Genomic DNA, 14,071 nt, shown 5'->3' with positions numbered 1-14,071 from the left:
TCTAATCTCCAGACTGAACAGAAATAGTCAGAAGAGCTAATGATTTAAGCAATGTTGTTAAGAAAGCTAGAAAGGAATAATGAGGTCTTATGTACAAAATGCCTACTGTGTGTCTTAAAATGTGATTTCTTAACTCTTTTAACATGTGTACTTGGTACAAAGTAATGGGTTTCATAAAGACATTTTTTTCCACTGAAGAGTATCGTTTCATGTACTCTGACCATAACCAACAACCCCTACTCTTGTCTTTCCTTCTAGTAATTTCCTTCCTGTGTCAAATAGTCATCCTGCTCTGTGTGTGTGTGCATGTGTGTATGTATCACATACACACATACATATATATACACACACACATATATATATAACATATATAAACAGCATATATATGTGCCACACATAACACATATAAATAATATATGTATGTGTGAATATATGATAAATAAGGCCGTATACATGTGTTTATATATATAGATAGATATAGATATATATACATATATATGTGTGTGTGTGTGTGTGTGTGTCTAGGATGAATGTATGAGAGAAGACATATTTGCCTTTCTGAGTTGGACAGATTTCATTTAACATGATGATCTGCAGCTCTATCCCATCTCCTTAAAGTGATATAATTATATTCTTCTCTGTGTCAGAAAAAATCCCATAGAGTATAATTATAATGTTTTCTTTGTCTGTTTTTGTGTTGATAGATACATTAACTGGCTCCACAATTTGACTATCAAGAACAATACTGCAGTGAATTCCACTCCTCACTTAAATTATATTACATAATAAAGGAGACGATTCAATTGCCTCTCCTACAAAATAGGAAGCCCTATGACGTCTGCAGAGCATGAGGAGGTACAGCTTTTAGCCATGAACTTGGCACTAAAACTCATGTTCTTGTCATAGCCCCAACTTTCCAGAAGTAAACCACCATCCCTCTACTTAGTTTTTCGTATGAAAATCAGGCTCAAGCACGTTTAGGTGAACACAACTGGCTGGTTCTGATATGGAACTTCTACCTGCTTGTGGCTTAACTCACCTGGGGATTTCATGTATGTGTATTTTTTTATTGTGACAAATAATTTCTATAGTGCTGATGGTCTGCTAAACAGAAAAAAATAAACAAAATAGCCCTGGAACGGAACAAAAGGGAAAACACAAAACCTGTCTGGCTATTAGTCTGACCACTGGGAAGGGTTCTGTGCAAATAAAACAGGCCCAATAGATATTTGTTGAAATTTTCTCTCTTTGCAGTTTTCTTTCCCCCTATCTCCTTTACATAGTCTTTCTTAGCCTCCCTAGCTTCACTCTGCTCCGTGTGAGCATTTATCACTAGATTCAAAGAATGGTAAAGCAATCTTAGAAAGTTGTACGTCTCCTCCCTTCACCGAAAACCATTTCTGCCTTCCTGGCTGTCTGAAGTGAGCTAACATTTAAGCTACTGCACAGGCCCCACGGTGATAATGGAGAGGTTGGGCTCCATAGTCATCAATTAAGTTTACCTGGTCAGAAAAGGTTCAGTTAAGTTCACAGGCCCAAACTTCCCATACCTGTCCATGTTCCCACTTCCTGTCTGTGGAACAACCTGCCTGAAAGGCTTAACAGACAATACATCCCAAAGCAGGAGCTAAGTTATCTACCTACGGATGTGTCTGTATCTTGGCTGTACTGACCCACAGAGGTAGGGCCTTACTTAAGCAGCTCACAACAGACTAAGAACCATCAGTCACCCTTGCCACTCTCCCCTGGGGTAAGGAACCAGCAGGTGCTTACCACCACCTCTCTTCTAAGTTCTCCTGTTGCCATTACTCTACTTCTTACCCTCATCAGGTAGGGAGCTCAAGCAAACAGTACAAGTGTGAGTGCTGCCTTAGCTTCAGTAGACAGTGCCCAACAGAAAGCTAAACCTGCATCACTCTTCTTTAAATATTCCAAAGGGATTCTAAGATCCTTAGCTATATAGGTGCAACCTGCTTCAAATGTTCAAAAACTAGTGTGTGGCTGTGTAAATCTGCCTTCTTTAGTTATGAAATTCTCTGTAATTTGTGTTTTCTAATCTCTGGTCTTTTTTACATGCTATTCTTACTACATACAATGCTAGGCAATCTAGCCTCAACTCTCTACATTCTCAAATTTTACCTTTTCTAGGAAGGTTCTCTCAAGCTGTGGCTGGTCATTCATCTCCTTTGAGTTCCTGTGGCATGCTTTAAGAATTTGAATCAAATGTGAGTACCTTGTAGACAGTGAGTTCCTTAAATTTCTTAACATTTTCATTCATCTTTTCACATGTCATATCCCCAGGACTAAGAATCAATAAACATTTCTTTAATGAACTGATAGAGTGAATGAATGAACAATGAGCAAATAAAGAGAGAGTGTGGTATGCTGGAAGTGTATGGCTCTGGGGGACAGGTTGGAAACTTTGACTTACTGTCTGGAAAAAAAGTTGGATGGTTAAAGAAAATGAGTCTCAGAGCCTGGGCCCGTGGCTTGATTTCTCTGTAGTCGTGTTTCTCAAGGTGGGGAGCTCATAAATATCACCATTCCACCTCTGGTAAATTATCATCATTCCAGGGCACACAAAAAGCATGAGAATCAATACTTCTAGAGGAAAACCCCAGGGATGTGCACTGTTACAATCAGCAGTACCTGGGAAACAAAGTACAATCACTGTTACCACTTTTATATCTTCAGCAACAACCTTCTTAGAGTCTTAAAATACTTCAGGCTGCTGGGATCACACTCAGCTGAGATTAAAATTAATATACAAAAGGAAGACACTTTTTATTATTTTCCTTAGACTGCTTTTCTAGTAAATGCATGAGGACTCAAGACAATGATTAAAAATGTATATCCACAGCTGGGAATGGTGTCCTATGCCTGTGATCTTAGCAATCAGGAGGCAGAAGCAGGTGGATCTTTGTGAATTCAAGGCCAGTCAGGGTTACATAGTGAGATTCTCTCTCTCTCTCTCTCTCTCTCTCTCTCTCTCTATATATATATATATATATATATATATATATATATATATATATATATAGTTTCCTTAGTATCTTATTAAAAATCTTATTTCCATAGTGGCTAGGAATTTGTCTGTTTCTCTGTCATCAGAATTCACAGCAGAGCCTAACACACAGGTGTTTCCTAAATATATTTGGAAATAAGGTGAGAGTAATCATTTCCCAGCACTCGCACACAAAGAACTGGCTCCATTCTGAAATGTCAATAGTTTCTTCTACCTCGGGCAGTACTAACAAATAGCAGCCTGGAGGAGCCATGCAGAGGTCACAGGAAGGTCTGTTCACCTCAAAACATCCAACCTGAAATTTTAGCAAGGTGCTTAGGGTTCTAAGACCATGCATTTTCTAATTAGCCATTTCATCAAGTTTTCCAAGCAAATGATTTGCTTTCCGCTTCTGTATCCAAAGAAGGTAAGTGTTCAGATGGCCATTCATTAGAAGAGGGTCCTAGGGATCTTGCTATTGAAAACCCAAAAAGTAATCTTAAATTTCTCTTTGTAAAATCTCAACTGAAGGAGAAGCTGAAATAACTTTTGTAATTAGCTGGTATATAGATGAAAACAGTAGTACAAACAGTAGTAAATTTGAAAAAAAATATAATATGTATCTTTGTTTATACAACTCAGGGAGCAATATTATGATAATAAACTGATTAAATCAGGAGTTATTTGCCAGTTTTCTACTAATAAAAAATAATTAAGTCAGGACAGGAAAAATGGCTCAGCAGTGAAATGCTCTGGCTGTTCCTCCAGGGGACCCAGGTTCAAGTCCCAACATTCACATGGCAGCTCATAACTGTTCCTGCAGTCCCCAGGCTCCAGGCTCTGTTGGCCTTCCAAGGCACCAGGCAGGCACTTGGTGCACAGAAGAAATGTAGACAAAAATCCATACATATCAGTAAATACATATTTAAAAATAAATAAAAAAATGATGTGAAAATATTCTTTGTTAAATTAGGAGGCAAGCTAAAGACTACCTACCAAGTGACCAAGGCCAAATAAACAAACAAATAAATAAATAAATAGCAAAAAAGGTTTAGTAAGTAAATATAAGCAAAGGAATTAGAGCTAAGAAATACTGAACATGTAGTTCCATAGTACTCTGGGAAACATAATTTAAAAATAATTTTAAATAAAAAAGACTTTTGTTTTCCCAGCAGTAGAAGAGTGTTCCCCTTAGAATAAGTCTTCCTCAAGACCCAGCTATACCACTCTTGGGCATATACCCAAGGAATGTTCAATCTTAGCACAAGGACACATGCTCAACTATGTTCATAACAGCATTATTCGTAATAGCAAGAACCTGGAAACAACCTAGATGCCCCTCAACTGAAGAATGGATAAAGAAAATGTGGCACATATACACAATGGAGTACTACTCAGCAGTATAAAACTTACAGCTACATGCTGTTAAAACCCTAAAGCAAATTGCTGTGGAGGGGAGGCCATATGAGATGATCTCCAACTGTGAGAAAAATCTTCATTTCTCAATAAAAGACAAATCATGCTGCAAATATAAGCAATCTCAACATCTCAATAGTTTAGCAAAATTCAGATATGACTCAGACATTAAATTCCAAGTGGCCAGCTAAAGTTACTGGCCTCCAGATGGTGACATGGGTGTATTACTGAACAAGCATGGCTTCCATAGTCAACAGGGTAAGGAATATAGAGAGTCTCAGAAGTCAGTTTTATTCAGAAATGGCACCACCCCCTTTCACATTCCATTGGTCATCGCTAAACACATGATCCTGGCTCACTAGAAGGCAATAGGAAGAATGGTAATATCTCTGTGTGCTTGGGGATAGAAAGAGATGTGTACATACACAGAAACCTCAGTCATGTTATTTTGTCCCTTTTCTAAAGTGAAAAAGGTGATAAGTGGGCTGTCCATGGGTGAATGATAATTCCTGTGCTGAACCAACAGGACAATCATTAGCTTATGGATGTGCAAACTGAACTTATAAAGAGTATCCTGGAGTATTGCCACTGATACATGCATTTAAGGTCAGTACTTCTTAACATGAGAGAATGTTGAACAGAGTGTTCACTAGAACTCTAAGCAGTGGAAGCCTTCAAGAAATCACTCTGTACAACTTGGTCTGGGGTAATGAACCTGCCAAGATAATTGGAATCCCACATAGCAAAGAGCACAACCTTCTGACCCCGTTGGAGAACAGAATTGTGTGGCAGAAGGATGGAGCCTTTGAATCTTTACCTGGATCTACATGGCTTCAGGGTAGATAAAATCATACCAAATTACCTCAAAGCCATCCAGCTATTAAAAACTCTATGTAAGAAAGGACAGTGTTAAACTGAAATAAGTCTCCATGTAGATGCACTGAAATCCTGAGTGTGGAAAACAGCTCTGCTCTGGAGGTCATGGTTGGCGGGGGCACTGCTATGGGAAATTGTACCCAGGCTCACACTACACAAGCCAGGTAGTGTTTAGCTGCTATATAATGGGCTACATTCGCCAATAAGACATCAGTGTTCAAAGTACAGAACTTGTGAAATGGGCAAAATAACCAGAGGGATAATAAAACTGTTTTATAGGCTTAGAAAAATAGGAAGCATTGTTTCAAAATGAGTCATACCATACAATTTGTAGGTCTGCACAAGAAGAAAAATTTGTAACAGCTAGGGAGTTAATAAGAGAGCTAGATAAAAACTGTTCTCTTATATCTTGGGTATGATTTTATTTACAATGGTCTGTACTTGGTATAAAAAGTAAACTTCTGGCTGGGAAACAAGGTAGTCTACACATGACCTCCAGATACATTATTTTACTTTTGTCCCTCCATGCAATTGCTAAATTTATAGCGATTCCAAACACACACATAGTCTGAGTGTGCACTGACAGATGTCAGGCTCTATTTCCCCAGCTGACCTTAGAGTCCCAGACACCCAATCACATGGGCTTATATGAAACAATCTGGTTGTGGTTAAGGAAGAGTGAGTGCTATTGATGACCATGGCTCTAATGTTAAGGAAATATAAGGTGACTCTAGTATTTGGGTCTGAAACTCAGTGAAACACAAATAAGGTAATACATGCAATACCAATGCTCCTGAGAAGGATCTATATTCAAGGTAATGAGGTTTCTGCTAGCTCCTTCATATTATATAAGGGTAAGTGGCCTGTCTCAGACAGTCTACAGTACTTATATCAAAGTTTTAAAATGGATAGTGTTATTGGTGAAATTATTAAGGCCACTCCACGTAGTTAAAAGGGAGGTTTATTTTGTGGGGTAACTTACAAGTGAAGGAATAGTTTACAGGGTCTGGAAAAGGTGTGGCGCAGTCCGGCGGTGTTCTCTGGAGAACTCTGCTCAGTCTACCTCCAGCATCCAGGGTCCAGGAACCAAGAGAACCAGCGCATCTGGATCTCAGGTCTTCGGGGTCCTCCCTTGGCCCCGCCTTGTAGGCTTGACAGTTACCGAAGCCTCAGTGGGGGTTGGAACTTCCAGATCAAAGCTGGAATGGCTACCCACTACATAGTGTCATGTCAAGGAGTTCAATTATTATTTTATTATCATTAGTTTATGAGTAGTATGTGTGTACATGTATGTGTGCATGTGTACACATATATACTGAGATGTTAAAGGAAGACATCGGATATCCTCTTCTTTCCTTCTCTGCTTCTGAGACAACCCCACATTGAATTTGAAGCTCAATTTTTTATTTTGCCAAGATTAGTCGCCAGCAAGTTTCAGCCATTCTCCTGTCTTCACACTCCTGACCTGCAGCACAGATGGTATTACATATGCATTTGGTCATACTCAGTGGTTCAATGGGTGCCAGAGATCTAAACTCAGGTTTTGGTGCTAGTGCAGCAAATATTCTCACACACTGAACCATCTCCCCAGGCTAAAAAGTGTTATTCAGAACTGAACACCCTAAGGTCAACTAGAAATTGCTTCATTTGTAGTCATTTTACATAAAACGCAGACGCTCACTACCTATTATATGCACTGCATATACATTAGGTATTTGTGTACACATACGTATTACAAAGATACATTTGCTTATATATAAACAAATATATATGAAACATATCTATACACACACATATATTTATATACCTCTGTTTTATGTATATGTGAAAAATTAACAAATGATTGAAACCCTGTCAGTGAGCATATATTTATGCTTCTGAGATACATTCTCCCCACCTATATTTGGCTATGTGGATGCTGCTGGGTTAATCATCAGTTTAGTGTCCCTATGCTGCTAGGAAACACCAATTTTCTTGAATTAACCTTGAGTTCTTGCCAAATACATGGGTTCTCAGTATCTCTGAGAGTTGAAGACTACTTCTTTCACCTTTTTCTCCCAATTAGTAAGAAAAATTTAAGTGGTAAAATATGTCTTAGAAAACCCTCCTGAGGACTTCATTCCATGGTTACAAGTGTTACTTTCTTTCTTGCTGAATCAATAGGATGTATTTTCACCTGGACAACACAGACCACAAGGTTTATGACATTTGGATCTCCAGAGATAATTTCTGTAAGTTACAGTAAATATGGAGGAAAATTATTGAGCTATTCTGTAGTCTTTTCCTCTCTGGAATTGCCATGATATTTTGCATGCTTGCCACTTTGTTTTTTTCCTATTATTTAGTAGGCAAAACTCCACATACTCAATAATATTTCCGGGAGACAGAGAAGAAAATATGTCTGACAAAGCGGCTTATTGGAAGTGGAAATGAATAAACAGCTAATACTGTCAGAGATGTTGATATGAAGAAACTTACATTATATTCATATTATATTCAAGAAGCTAATTTTTTCCTTTCAAGTGTCTCTTAGAATTCTACCATGCTCATTTTCAACCCTAGAACAAAAGAAAATGTGTCTTTGGTGAACCATAAAATATGATTAGGCCCCTGGGATTACAACACTGTTCCTTTCACATCTTCCTCTAACTACGTGCATGTAAATAACATTATTTTTATCATACTGCTTAAGGAGTTCTCTTTCTTCCTCTCATGAGATCACTGGCCTCACACATCTGTCTCACTTGAAGAAACACACCATTCTCACAGAGTTCTATCATATCATGGTCAGTTACTCTGCTCTGTATCTTAAACATCTTTTCAAACGTGGGATTTTTCAGGTTTTGTGTCTGATATAGCAGTTTTCAAGGGAGTGGCCTTTGGGAAGTGACTGGGTCATGAGATCTTTGACCTCATAAAAAATGAATTATTCACTTCATGAACCCACATCTATGTATTTGTAGCTTAGTGGACTACTGGTGGATGTTTTAGCATGTGACATCATTTGAAGGAAGTCAGACCACTGGAGATCATGCTATGAAAGGGCATGCCGAGGACACCTCCACCTCCAGCTGTTAGGAATCCCACAAAAACATCAAGCTACACAAACATAGCATATATGCAGAGGGTCTAGGTCAGATCCATGCAGGCCACCTGATTGTGGATTTAGTCTCTGTGAGCTCCTATGAGCCCTAGTTAATTGATTCTGTGGTTTTTGTTGTGGTGTCCTTCAACCCTCGGGCTCCTACAATTCTTCCCTCCTGCTGTATGATTCAACAAGTTCTACCTAATGTTTGGCAGTGTGTTTCTGTACCTGTCTCCATCATTTGCTGGATGCAGTATCTCTGGTGATGATTATGTTAAGCTCCTGTCTATGAATATAACAGAATATTACCAGGAATCATTTCATTTCTTCTTCTTCTTCTTCTTCTTCTTCTTCTTCTTCTTCTTCTTCTTCTTCTTCTTCTTCTTCTTCTTCTTCTTCTTCTTCTTCTTCTCCTCCTCCTCCTCCTCCTCCTCCTCCTCCTCCTCCTCCTCCTTCTTCTTCTTCTTCTTCTTTGCTGGGTGAATTTGGTTCTATCCTAGATCTCTGGGCTATCCAGCCTCTGAGTCCTGGCCCTCCAGGCAGTGCCAGGGGTGGGCTTCAACCTGTGGCATGGGTCTCAGTCTGTGCCAGTCATTCGTTGGCCATTCCTGCAATATCTGTGCTACCTTTACCCCAGCATATCTTGTAGGCATAAAAAAAATGTAGGTCTAAGGTTTTTGTGGCTGAGTTGGTGTTCCAATCCTTCCATTGGAAGTCTTGCCTGGTTACAAGAAATGGCTGCTTCTGGCTCCATCTCACCATTACTAGGAATCTTAGCTATGGATACTCTCATAGATTCCTTTACTTTTTGCCCGACATGACTTGAGCAATTTGCTCTACCTTGTCCTCCTGCCATAAGGACTCTTTTGCCTCAGAATTGAAAGCAATTGAGTTAACTACCAAAGGGCTGAAACCTTTAAATTGTGAACCAGATAAACCTTTTGTCCTTTAAGCCAATATATATCTAGTGTTTTGTCACAGTAGAGGAAAGCTAACTAAAATAAACTAAACTGTAAAGTAGTAAAGTATTTTGATTGGGTGTTGTTACCTTTCACTATTCTGTCTTGTGCTTTGTTCTCTGTGGAAGATAGGAATTATATCTATCTCAATCTATAATATGAATTCTATGTAAATTTAACATATTATTCAATTAAAGCCCTTGGCCATGATAAAACCTGCATTTTCTCATTGGATACCCACCCCTATGGCATGAAAATTCTTAATGTCCTTTCTGGACTAATATCCAATCCATGACAATGTATGTATGCATACACACCAGGAAAATACACACACCACACAGTACCATCTTTTATTCAGCTGATATAGTGTGCCCATCATTTCTTTTCTGGAATTGGTCTGATAAAATCAAAGCCCTCTTAATTCAGAGGAATTAAGCTCTCTCTTCATCATGGCCCAGCTAGCAAATTGCCTATTCTTAATCAATTTAACCACTGGATTAAATGGAAAAACCAGAACATGAGAAAGAGATTATCCTACCTTCTTGCTCCCTTACAAGCAGTTTCAAGCAATAGGGACATTACAGAGTGGGAAGACCAACTTTAAATTCCATATAGGAAGGCAATATTCATGTCAAGGTCATTACCAAAACCTCTACTCATACTATCAGTTTTTCCTGGCCCATTGAAGGCACTTCATGCATATTGGCTGGAAGAACCATTAATGAATAAATGGCTTATTTTTTGCACTATAAAATAAATAACAATAATAATTTAAAGGTGATATAGGTTAGCGGTAGAATTTAAGGTCCAGCTGATACTGGACAATGAAGAGACTTCTGGGGTAAAAAAGACTTTCTTGATAACCTCAGGCCACCATCACTTAGTCACACATGTATACCATCTCTCAGCTCTCACAGCTCCTCTCAGTAGAGTGAATCTGCTAATACACCATCTACCCTTTCTCCTCCCTCCTAAGTGGGTAGGTGCTGTGTCTGCATATTCCACTGGTTACTTCACAGCCACAGTCTTTCCACACCCTGAACACACCTGACAAGAGGACACACACATACAGACATACCATGCTGGCTCAGAGCTGTCATTTTGTACATTTCAGTCTATTATCATCTCCTCACCAATGCATTTTCTGTCCCTGTTCCATGTAGACTGCTACTTTTCTTGGGACATCTTTAGTGGTTTAGACCCATTTGTGTAAGTAACTATGCGCTTGAAATGGCCTTCTATAAACAATTTCCCTTCAGATGAGAATAAGCCCACCATGCTGCTACATGACTCAGAAGATATCAACAATTACTTGATGAATGATGCAACAGGAGGAGATATCCTAAATATATGTTAGTTTTCTGAGCTGGTCATTATTCAGCTCTAAATTTCACATTAATGGTGAACTGGACTGATCAGCAAGAACAATAAAACAACAGCTATGAATGTGACAAACACAATTTGAGAAAAACTTTTCAGCACACGCCTCCTTACGAATCGCAAACCCCACTCACAATTATGAATGGGGCTGGCTGAGGACTATTGATTTCTCCTTGCTTTGTTCTGTGGCTCCAGCTCTCAAGCCGGGGAACACCTGCCCTTATTCTGCTTGGCCTTGCTTTGCCTCCAGCTCAAACATGCTTGCCGAGTTGTCAGATTTAATTAAAGGCCAAAACAATAGCAACAGCAACAGAAGCAGAAAAGTGCCGAGACCTTGCTTGTTCTCTATGACACAACGTTCAGGGAGACTTTCAAGTAGAGCTAAGACCATGTGAACTGTCACTTAAATGGACAGTGTGTGTGAGTGTGTGTGTGTGTGTGTGTGTGTGTGTGTGTGTGTGTGTGAGAGAGAGAGAGAGAGAGAGAGAGAGAGAGAGAGAGAGAGAGAGAGAGAGAGAGATGGCAGCTCCATACTTTTGGGGTCTCTTGCCTCTGAAATAGGCCAATCAGAAAGAATGCCTGTCTACTGCAGCTTAAGATGGAGCAAACTATAATTTATGGAGAGTAGGATCAGAAGAAGGGCTTTAAACAGTCAGACTTTATCTATAATCACATCTGAAGATACACAAGCTGGAGGTACCCAGCTTCATTCAGGTACAGGGCATGCAGTGAACAACATCTGGCCAATATGGAAATAAGAGTAGATTTGGGGGAAGGGTAAAGAAGAGAGAAAGGTAGTGGAAAGGGAGAGGAAAGCATCTGTAACAGGCAGAAGAGAGGGCGACCTTGAGGTAGATGTTTGGTATCCCCCTCCTTCCTCCCTAATGATTTCTAACCCATTACTACAAGCCATGGTCTTTGTCTTCTGTCTTGTTCTTCTGTAGCCTCATCCTATATACTTTGACCTCCTCTCTCTCTTATTCAGCATCAGCTGTACAACAACCTATCACTGATCCCGCACATAGTAAGACAGTGTAGAAAATGGAGAAAATCTGGTACAAAGTCTAAACATTTGTTAATGATTGGGAAAGGAAGGAGGAAGACACAGGAATTTCAGAGGAGTTGTGTTGTTGTTTGTTTGTTTTTTGTTGTGGTTTTATTTTGTTTTTGTCTCAGAGTTCAAGACACTATACCTGTAAGGAAGAGGTGGTGGTATTCTTATCTTTCTAAACTTTTATCAGATATGTCCAGCCCTCAGATATGCTGAAAATAAACTATGGCAAGCATTTCTATCCTTCACCTAGATTCACAGCTCATGGACATGCATGTACACACCCTGACACAGAGGAAAATTTCTTTATGAGCCATTGGAAAATGACTAGTAGATAACACAACATTTCAACCTTAACTACCTTAAGATGTATTTGCAGAGTAGGAGGACCTTGTCTTTCATGAATATGCTCTCATTATCACATCCAGGAAATTACACAGAGGTAATAACTGTCTAACAGATAACCTCATATTCAAATCCTGCTGGGGGATATCTTTCTGTACAGTGTGAATATATGTTACCATTGGTTAATAAATAAGCTACTTTGACCTGTAACAGGGCAGCTTAGAAGCAGGTGGGAAATCCGTGGAGAGAGATAGGAAAGAGAAAGACAGAGTGCAGGGAGATGCCAGGCTGCTGCCCAAGGAGCAACATGCCAGCAGACCAGTAAAGCCATGGAACTCATGCCAAAACATAGATGAATAGAAATGGATTAATTTAAAATATAAGAGCTAGCTAGCAAGAGGCCTGCCTTAGGCCATACAGTTTAATATAATATAATTTAAGCCCCTGAGTGATTATTTGATAAGCAGCTGTGGGACCGTGGAGCTGGGTGGGATTGGAGGATACTTACAACTACAAAATTCCACAAGCATTATTCTTCAAATGTCCTTCACAGTGATTTAAAAAACAAGGCCTGGGAGGAGGAGACTGGACCTACCTGAGTCTACCAGGTTGATCTCAGTCCACGGGGAAGGCTTTGCCCTGGACGAGGTGGGAATGGGGGGTGGGCTGGGGGGAAGGTGAGGAGGGTCGGAGGGGGGAGAACAAGGGAATCCGTGGCTGATATGTAGAACTGAATTGTATTGCAAAATAAAAATTAAAAAAATTAAATAAAAAAAAAAACAAGGACACAACTCTGGTGGATGGCTATTTGAGCCATGCCCTAAAGCAATGCCCCTAGTGAGGAAGCAGGTAGCTATTACACCTGCCTATGACCTTGAAGTACATGCCCCTGGGGCATGGCCACTGGGGGACCCTTGAGACCTGGAATGCACTTATGATTGCTCTCCTCTCTTCACTACCTCATGGTTTTGGATGCTGGTACAGACCAGGGCAGAGCTTGCCAGAGAACTGCATTGGACCGTGCCTCACCCTTCCAGGATCCTGTGACAAATCCCTTTATTCTGTCTCATGAGTTCACCCCCAAATAAATTCCTTTGCTCATTAAATCGACTCCAGGGATTAATCCCAAAATACAACTAAATAGAAATAGAACTCTTATTGCACTTCCTTTTTATTCATTTCTTTATTCTCTTTTAATATGTAGCAGTCATCTACTCTAGTCATGCATACAGGTTATTTACCTAGGTGGTGGTTTGAATGAGAAAAGTCCCCTATAAGCTCAGGTATTTGAACACTTGGTTTCCAGTTAGTGGTCCATTTGTAAAGGTGTAGGAGGTGTGGGCTTCTTGCAGGAAGTACATCACTAGAGGAGGGCTTTGGGATTAGATAGGAACACTCTGCTTCCTGTTTGCTTTCTGCTCCATGCTCATGGTTGAGTTGTTCCTGTTCCAATCACCATGCCTGGTGCTGCCATACATCCCTGTCATGATGTACTCTTATTCCTCTGGAAATGTAAGGCAAACAAATTCTTCCGTAAGTTGGTTTTAGTCATTGTATTTTATCACAGCAACAGAAAAGTAATGAGTGCAATCTATGTTTGTATATATCTATCAATACTGTATTTATTGTCTTGTCAGTGGAAATGTTTGAGAGTCTGGACTAGTTAGGGAAATGCCCTTAAGAGTGTTCCCAAATTTTTGGTTTTTGTGGGGGTTTGTCATAAGGAATTATGACAAGAGTCATGTTAAAGGTTTAAGACAAGATGTTGTGTAATTGACATTGAGTCATACCTGCAGGTTCAGAATGTCAGTTCATCCCACCATTGCTATTGCTATATTTGATCAGTTGGCTATATTGGTAGCTGCCGGACACCTACAATGAAAGGGATTATACTTTTGTCCAGCAATTAAACAACATGTAGGGTGATAGTTTTGAATGAACATACTGCTTGTCAA

General features: G+C 39.6%; 1 long non-coding RNA gene across 1 annotated transcript in view; it reads left to right on the top strand.

Moving 5' to 3' along the window:
* The first annotated feature begins 2,152 nt into the window (after window positions 1–2,152).
* The window catches only part of LOC128095979 (uncharacterized), a 46,027-nt gene continuing 34,108 nt past the window's right edge, over window positions 2,153–14,071 (top strand). The window contains exon 1 of the long non-coding RNA XR_008213496.1: window positions 2,153–2,225. This is a non-coding gene — a long non-coding RNA (uncharacterized LOC128095979). The remainder of the gene's footprint in view (window positions 2,226–14,071) is intronic.

Source organism: Peromyscus californicus, unplaced genomic scaffold (assembly GCF_007827085.1).
Source record: "Peromyscus californicus insignis strain IS unplaced genomic scaffold, ASM782708v3 Scaffold_5__1_contigs__length_169319896, whole genome shotgun sequence".
NCBI lineage: Eukaryota > Metazoa > Chordata > Mammalia > Rodentia > Cricetidae > Peromyscus > Peromyscus californicus.
This window is presented reverse-complemented; position numbering and strand designations above follow the sequence as displayed.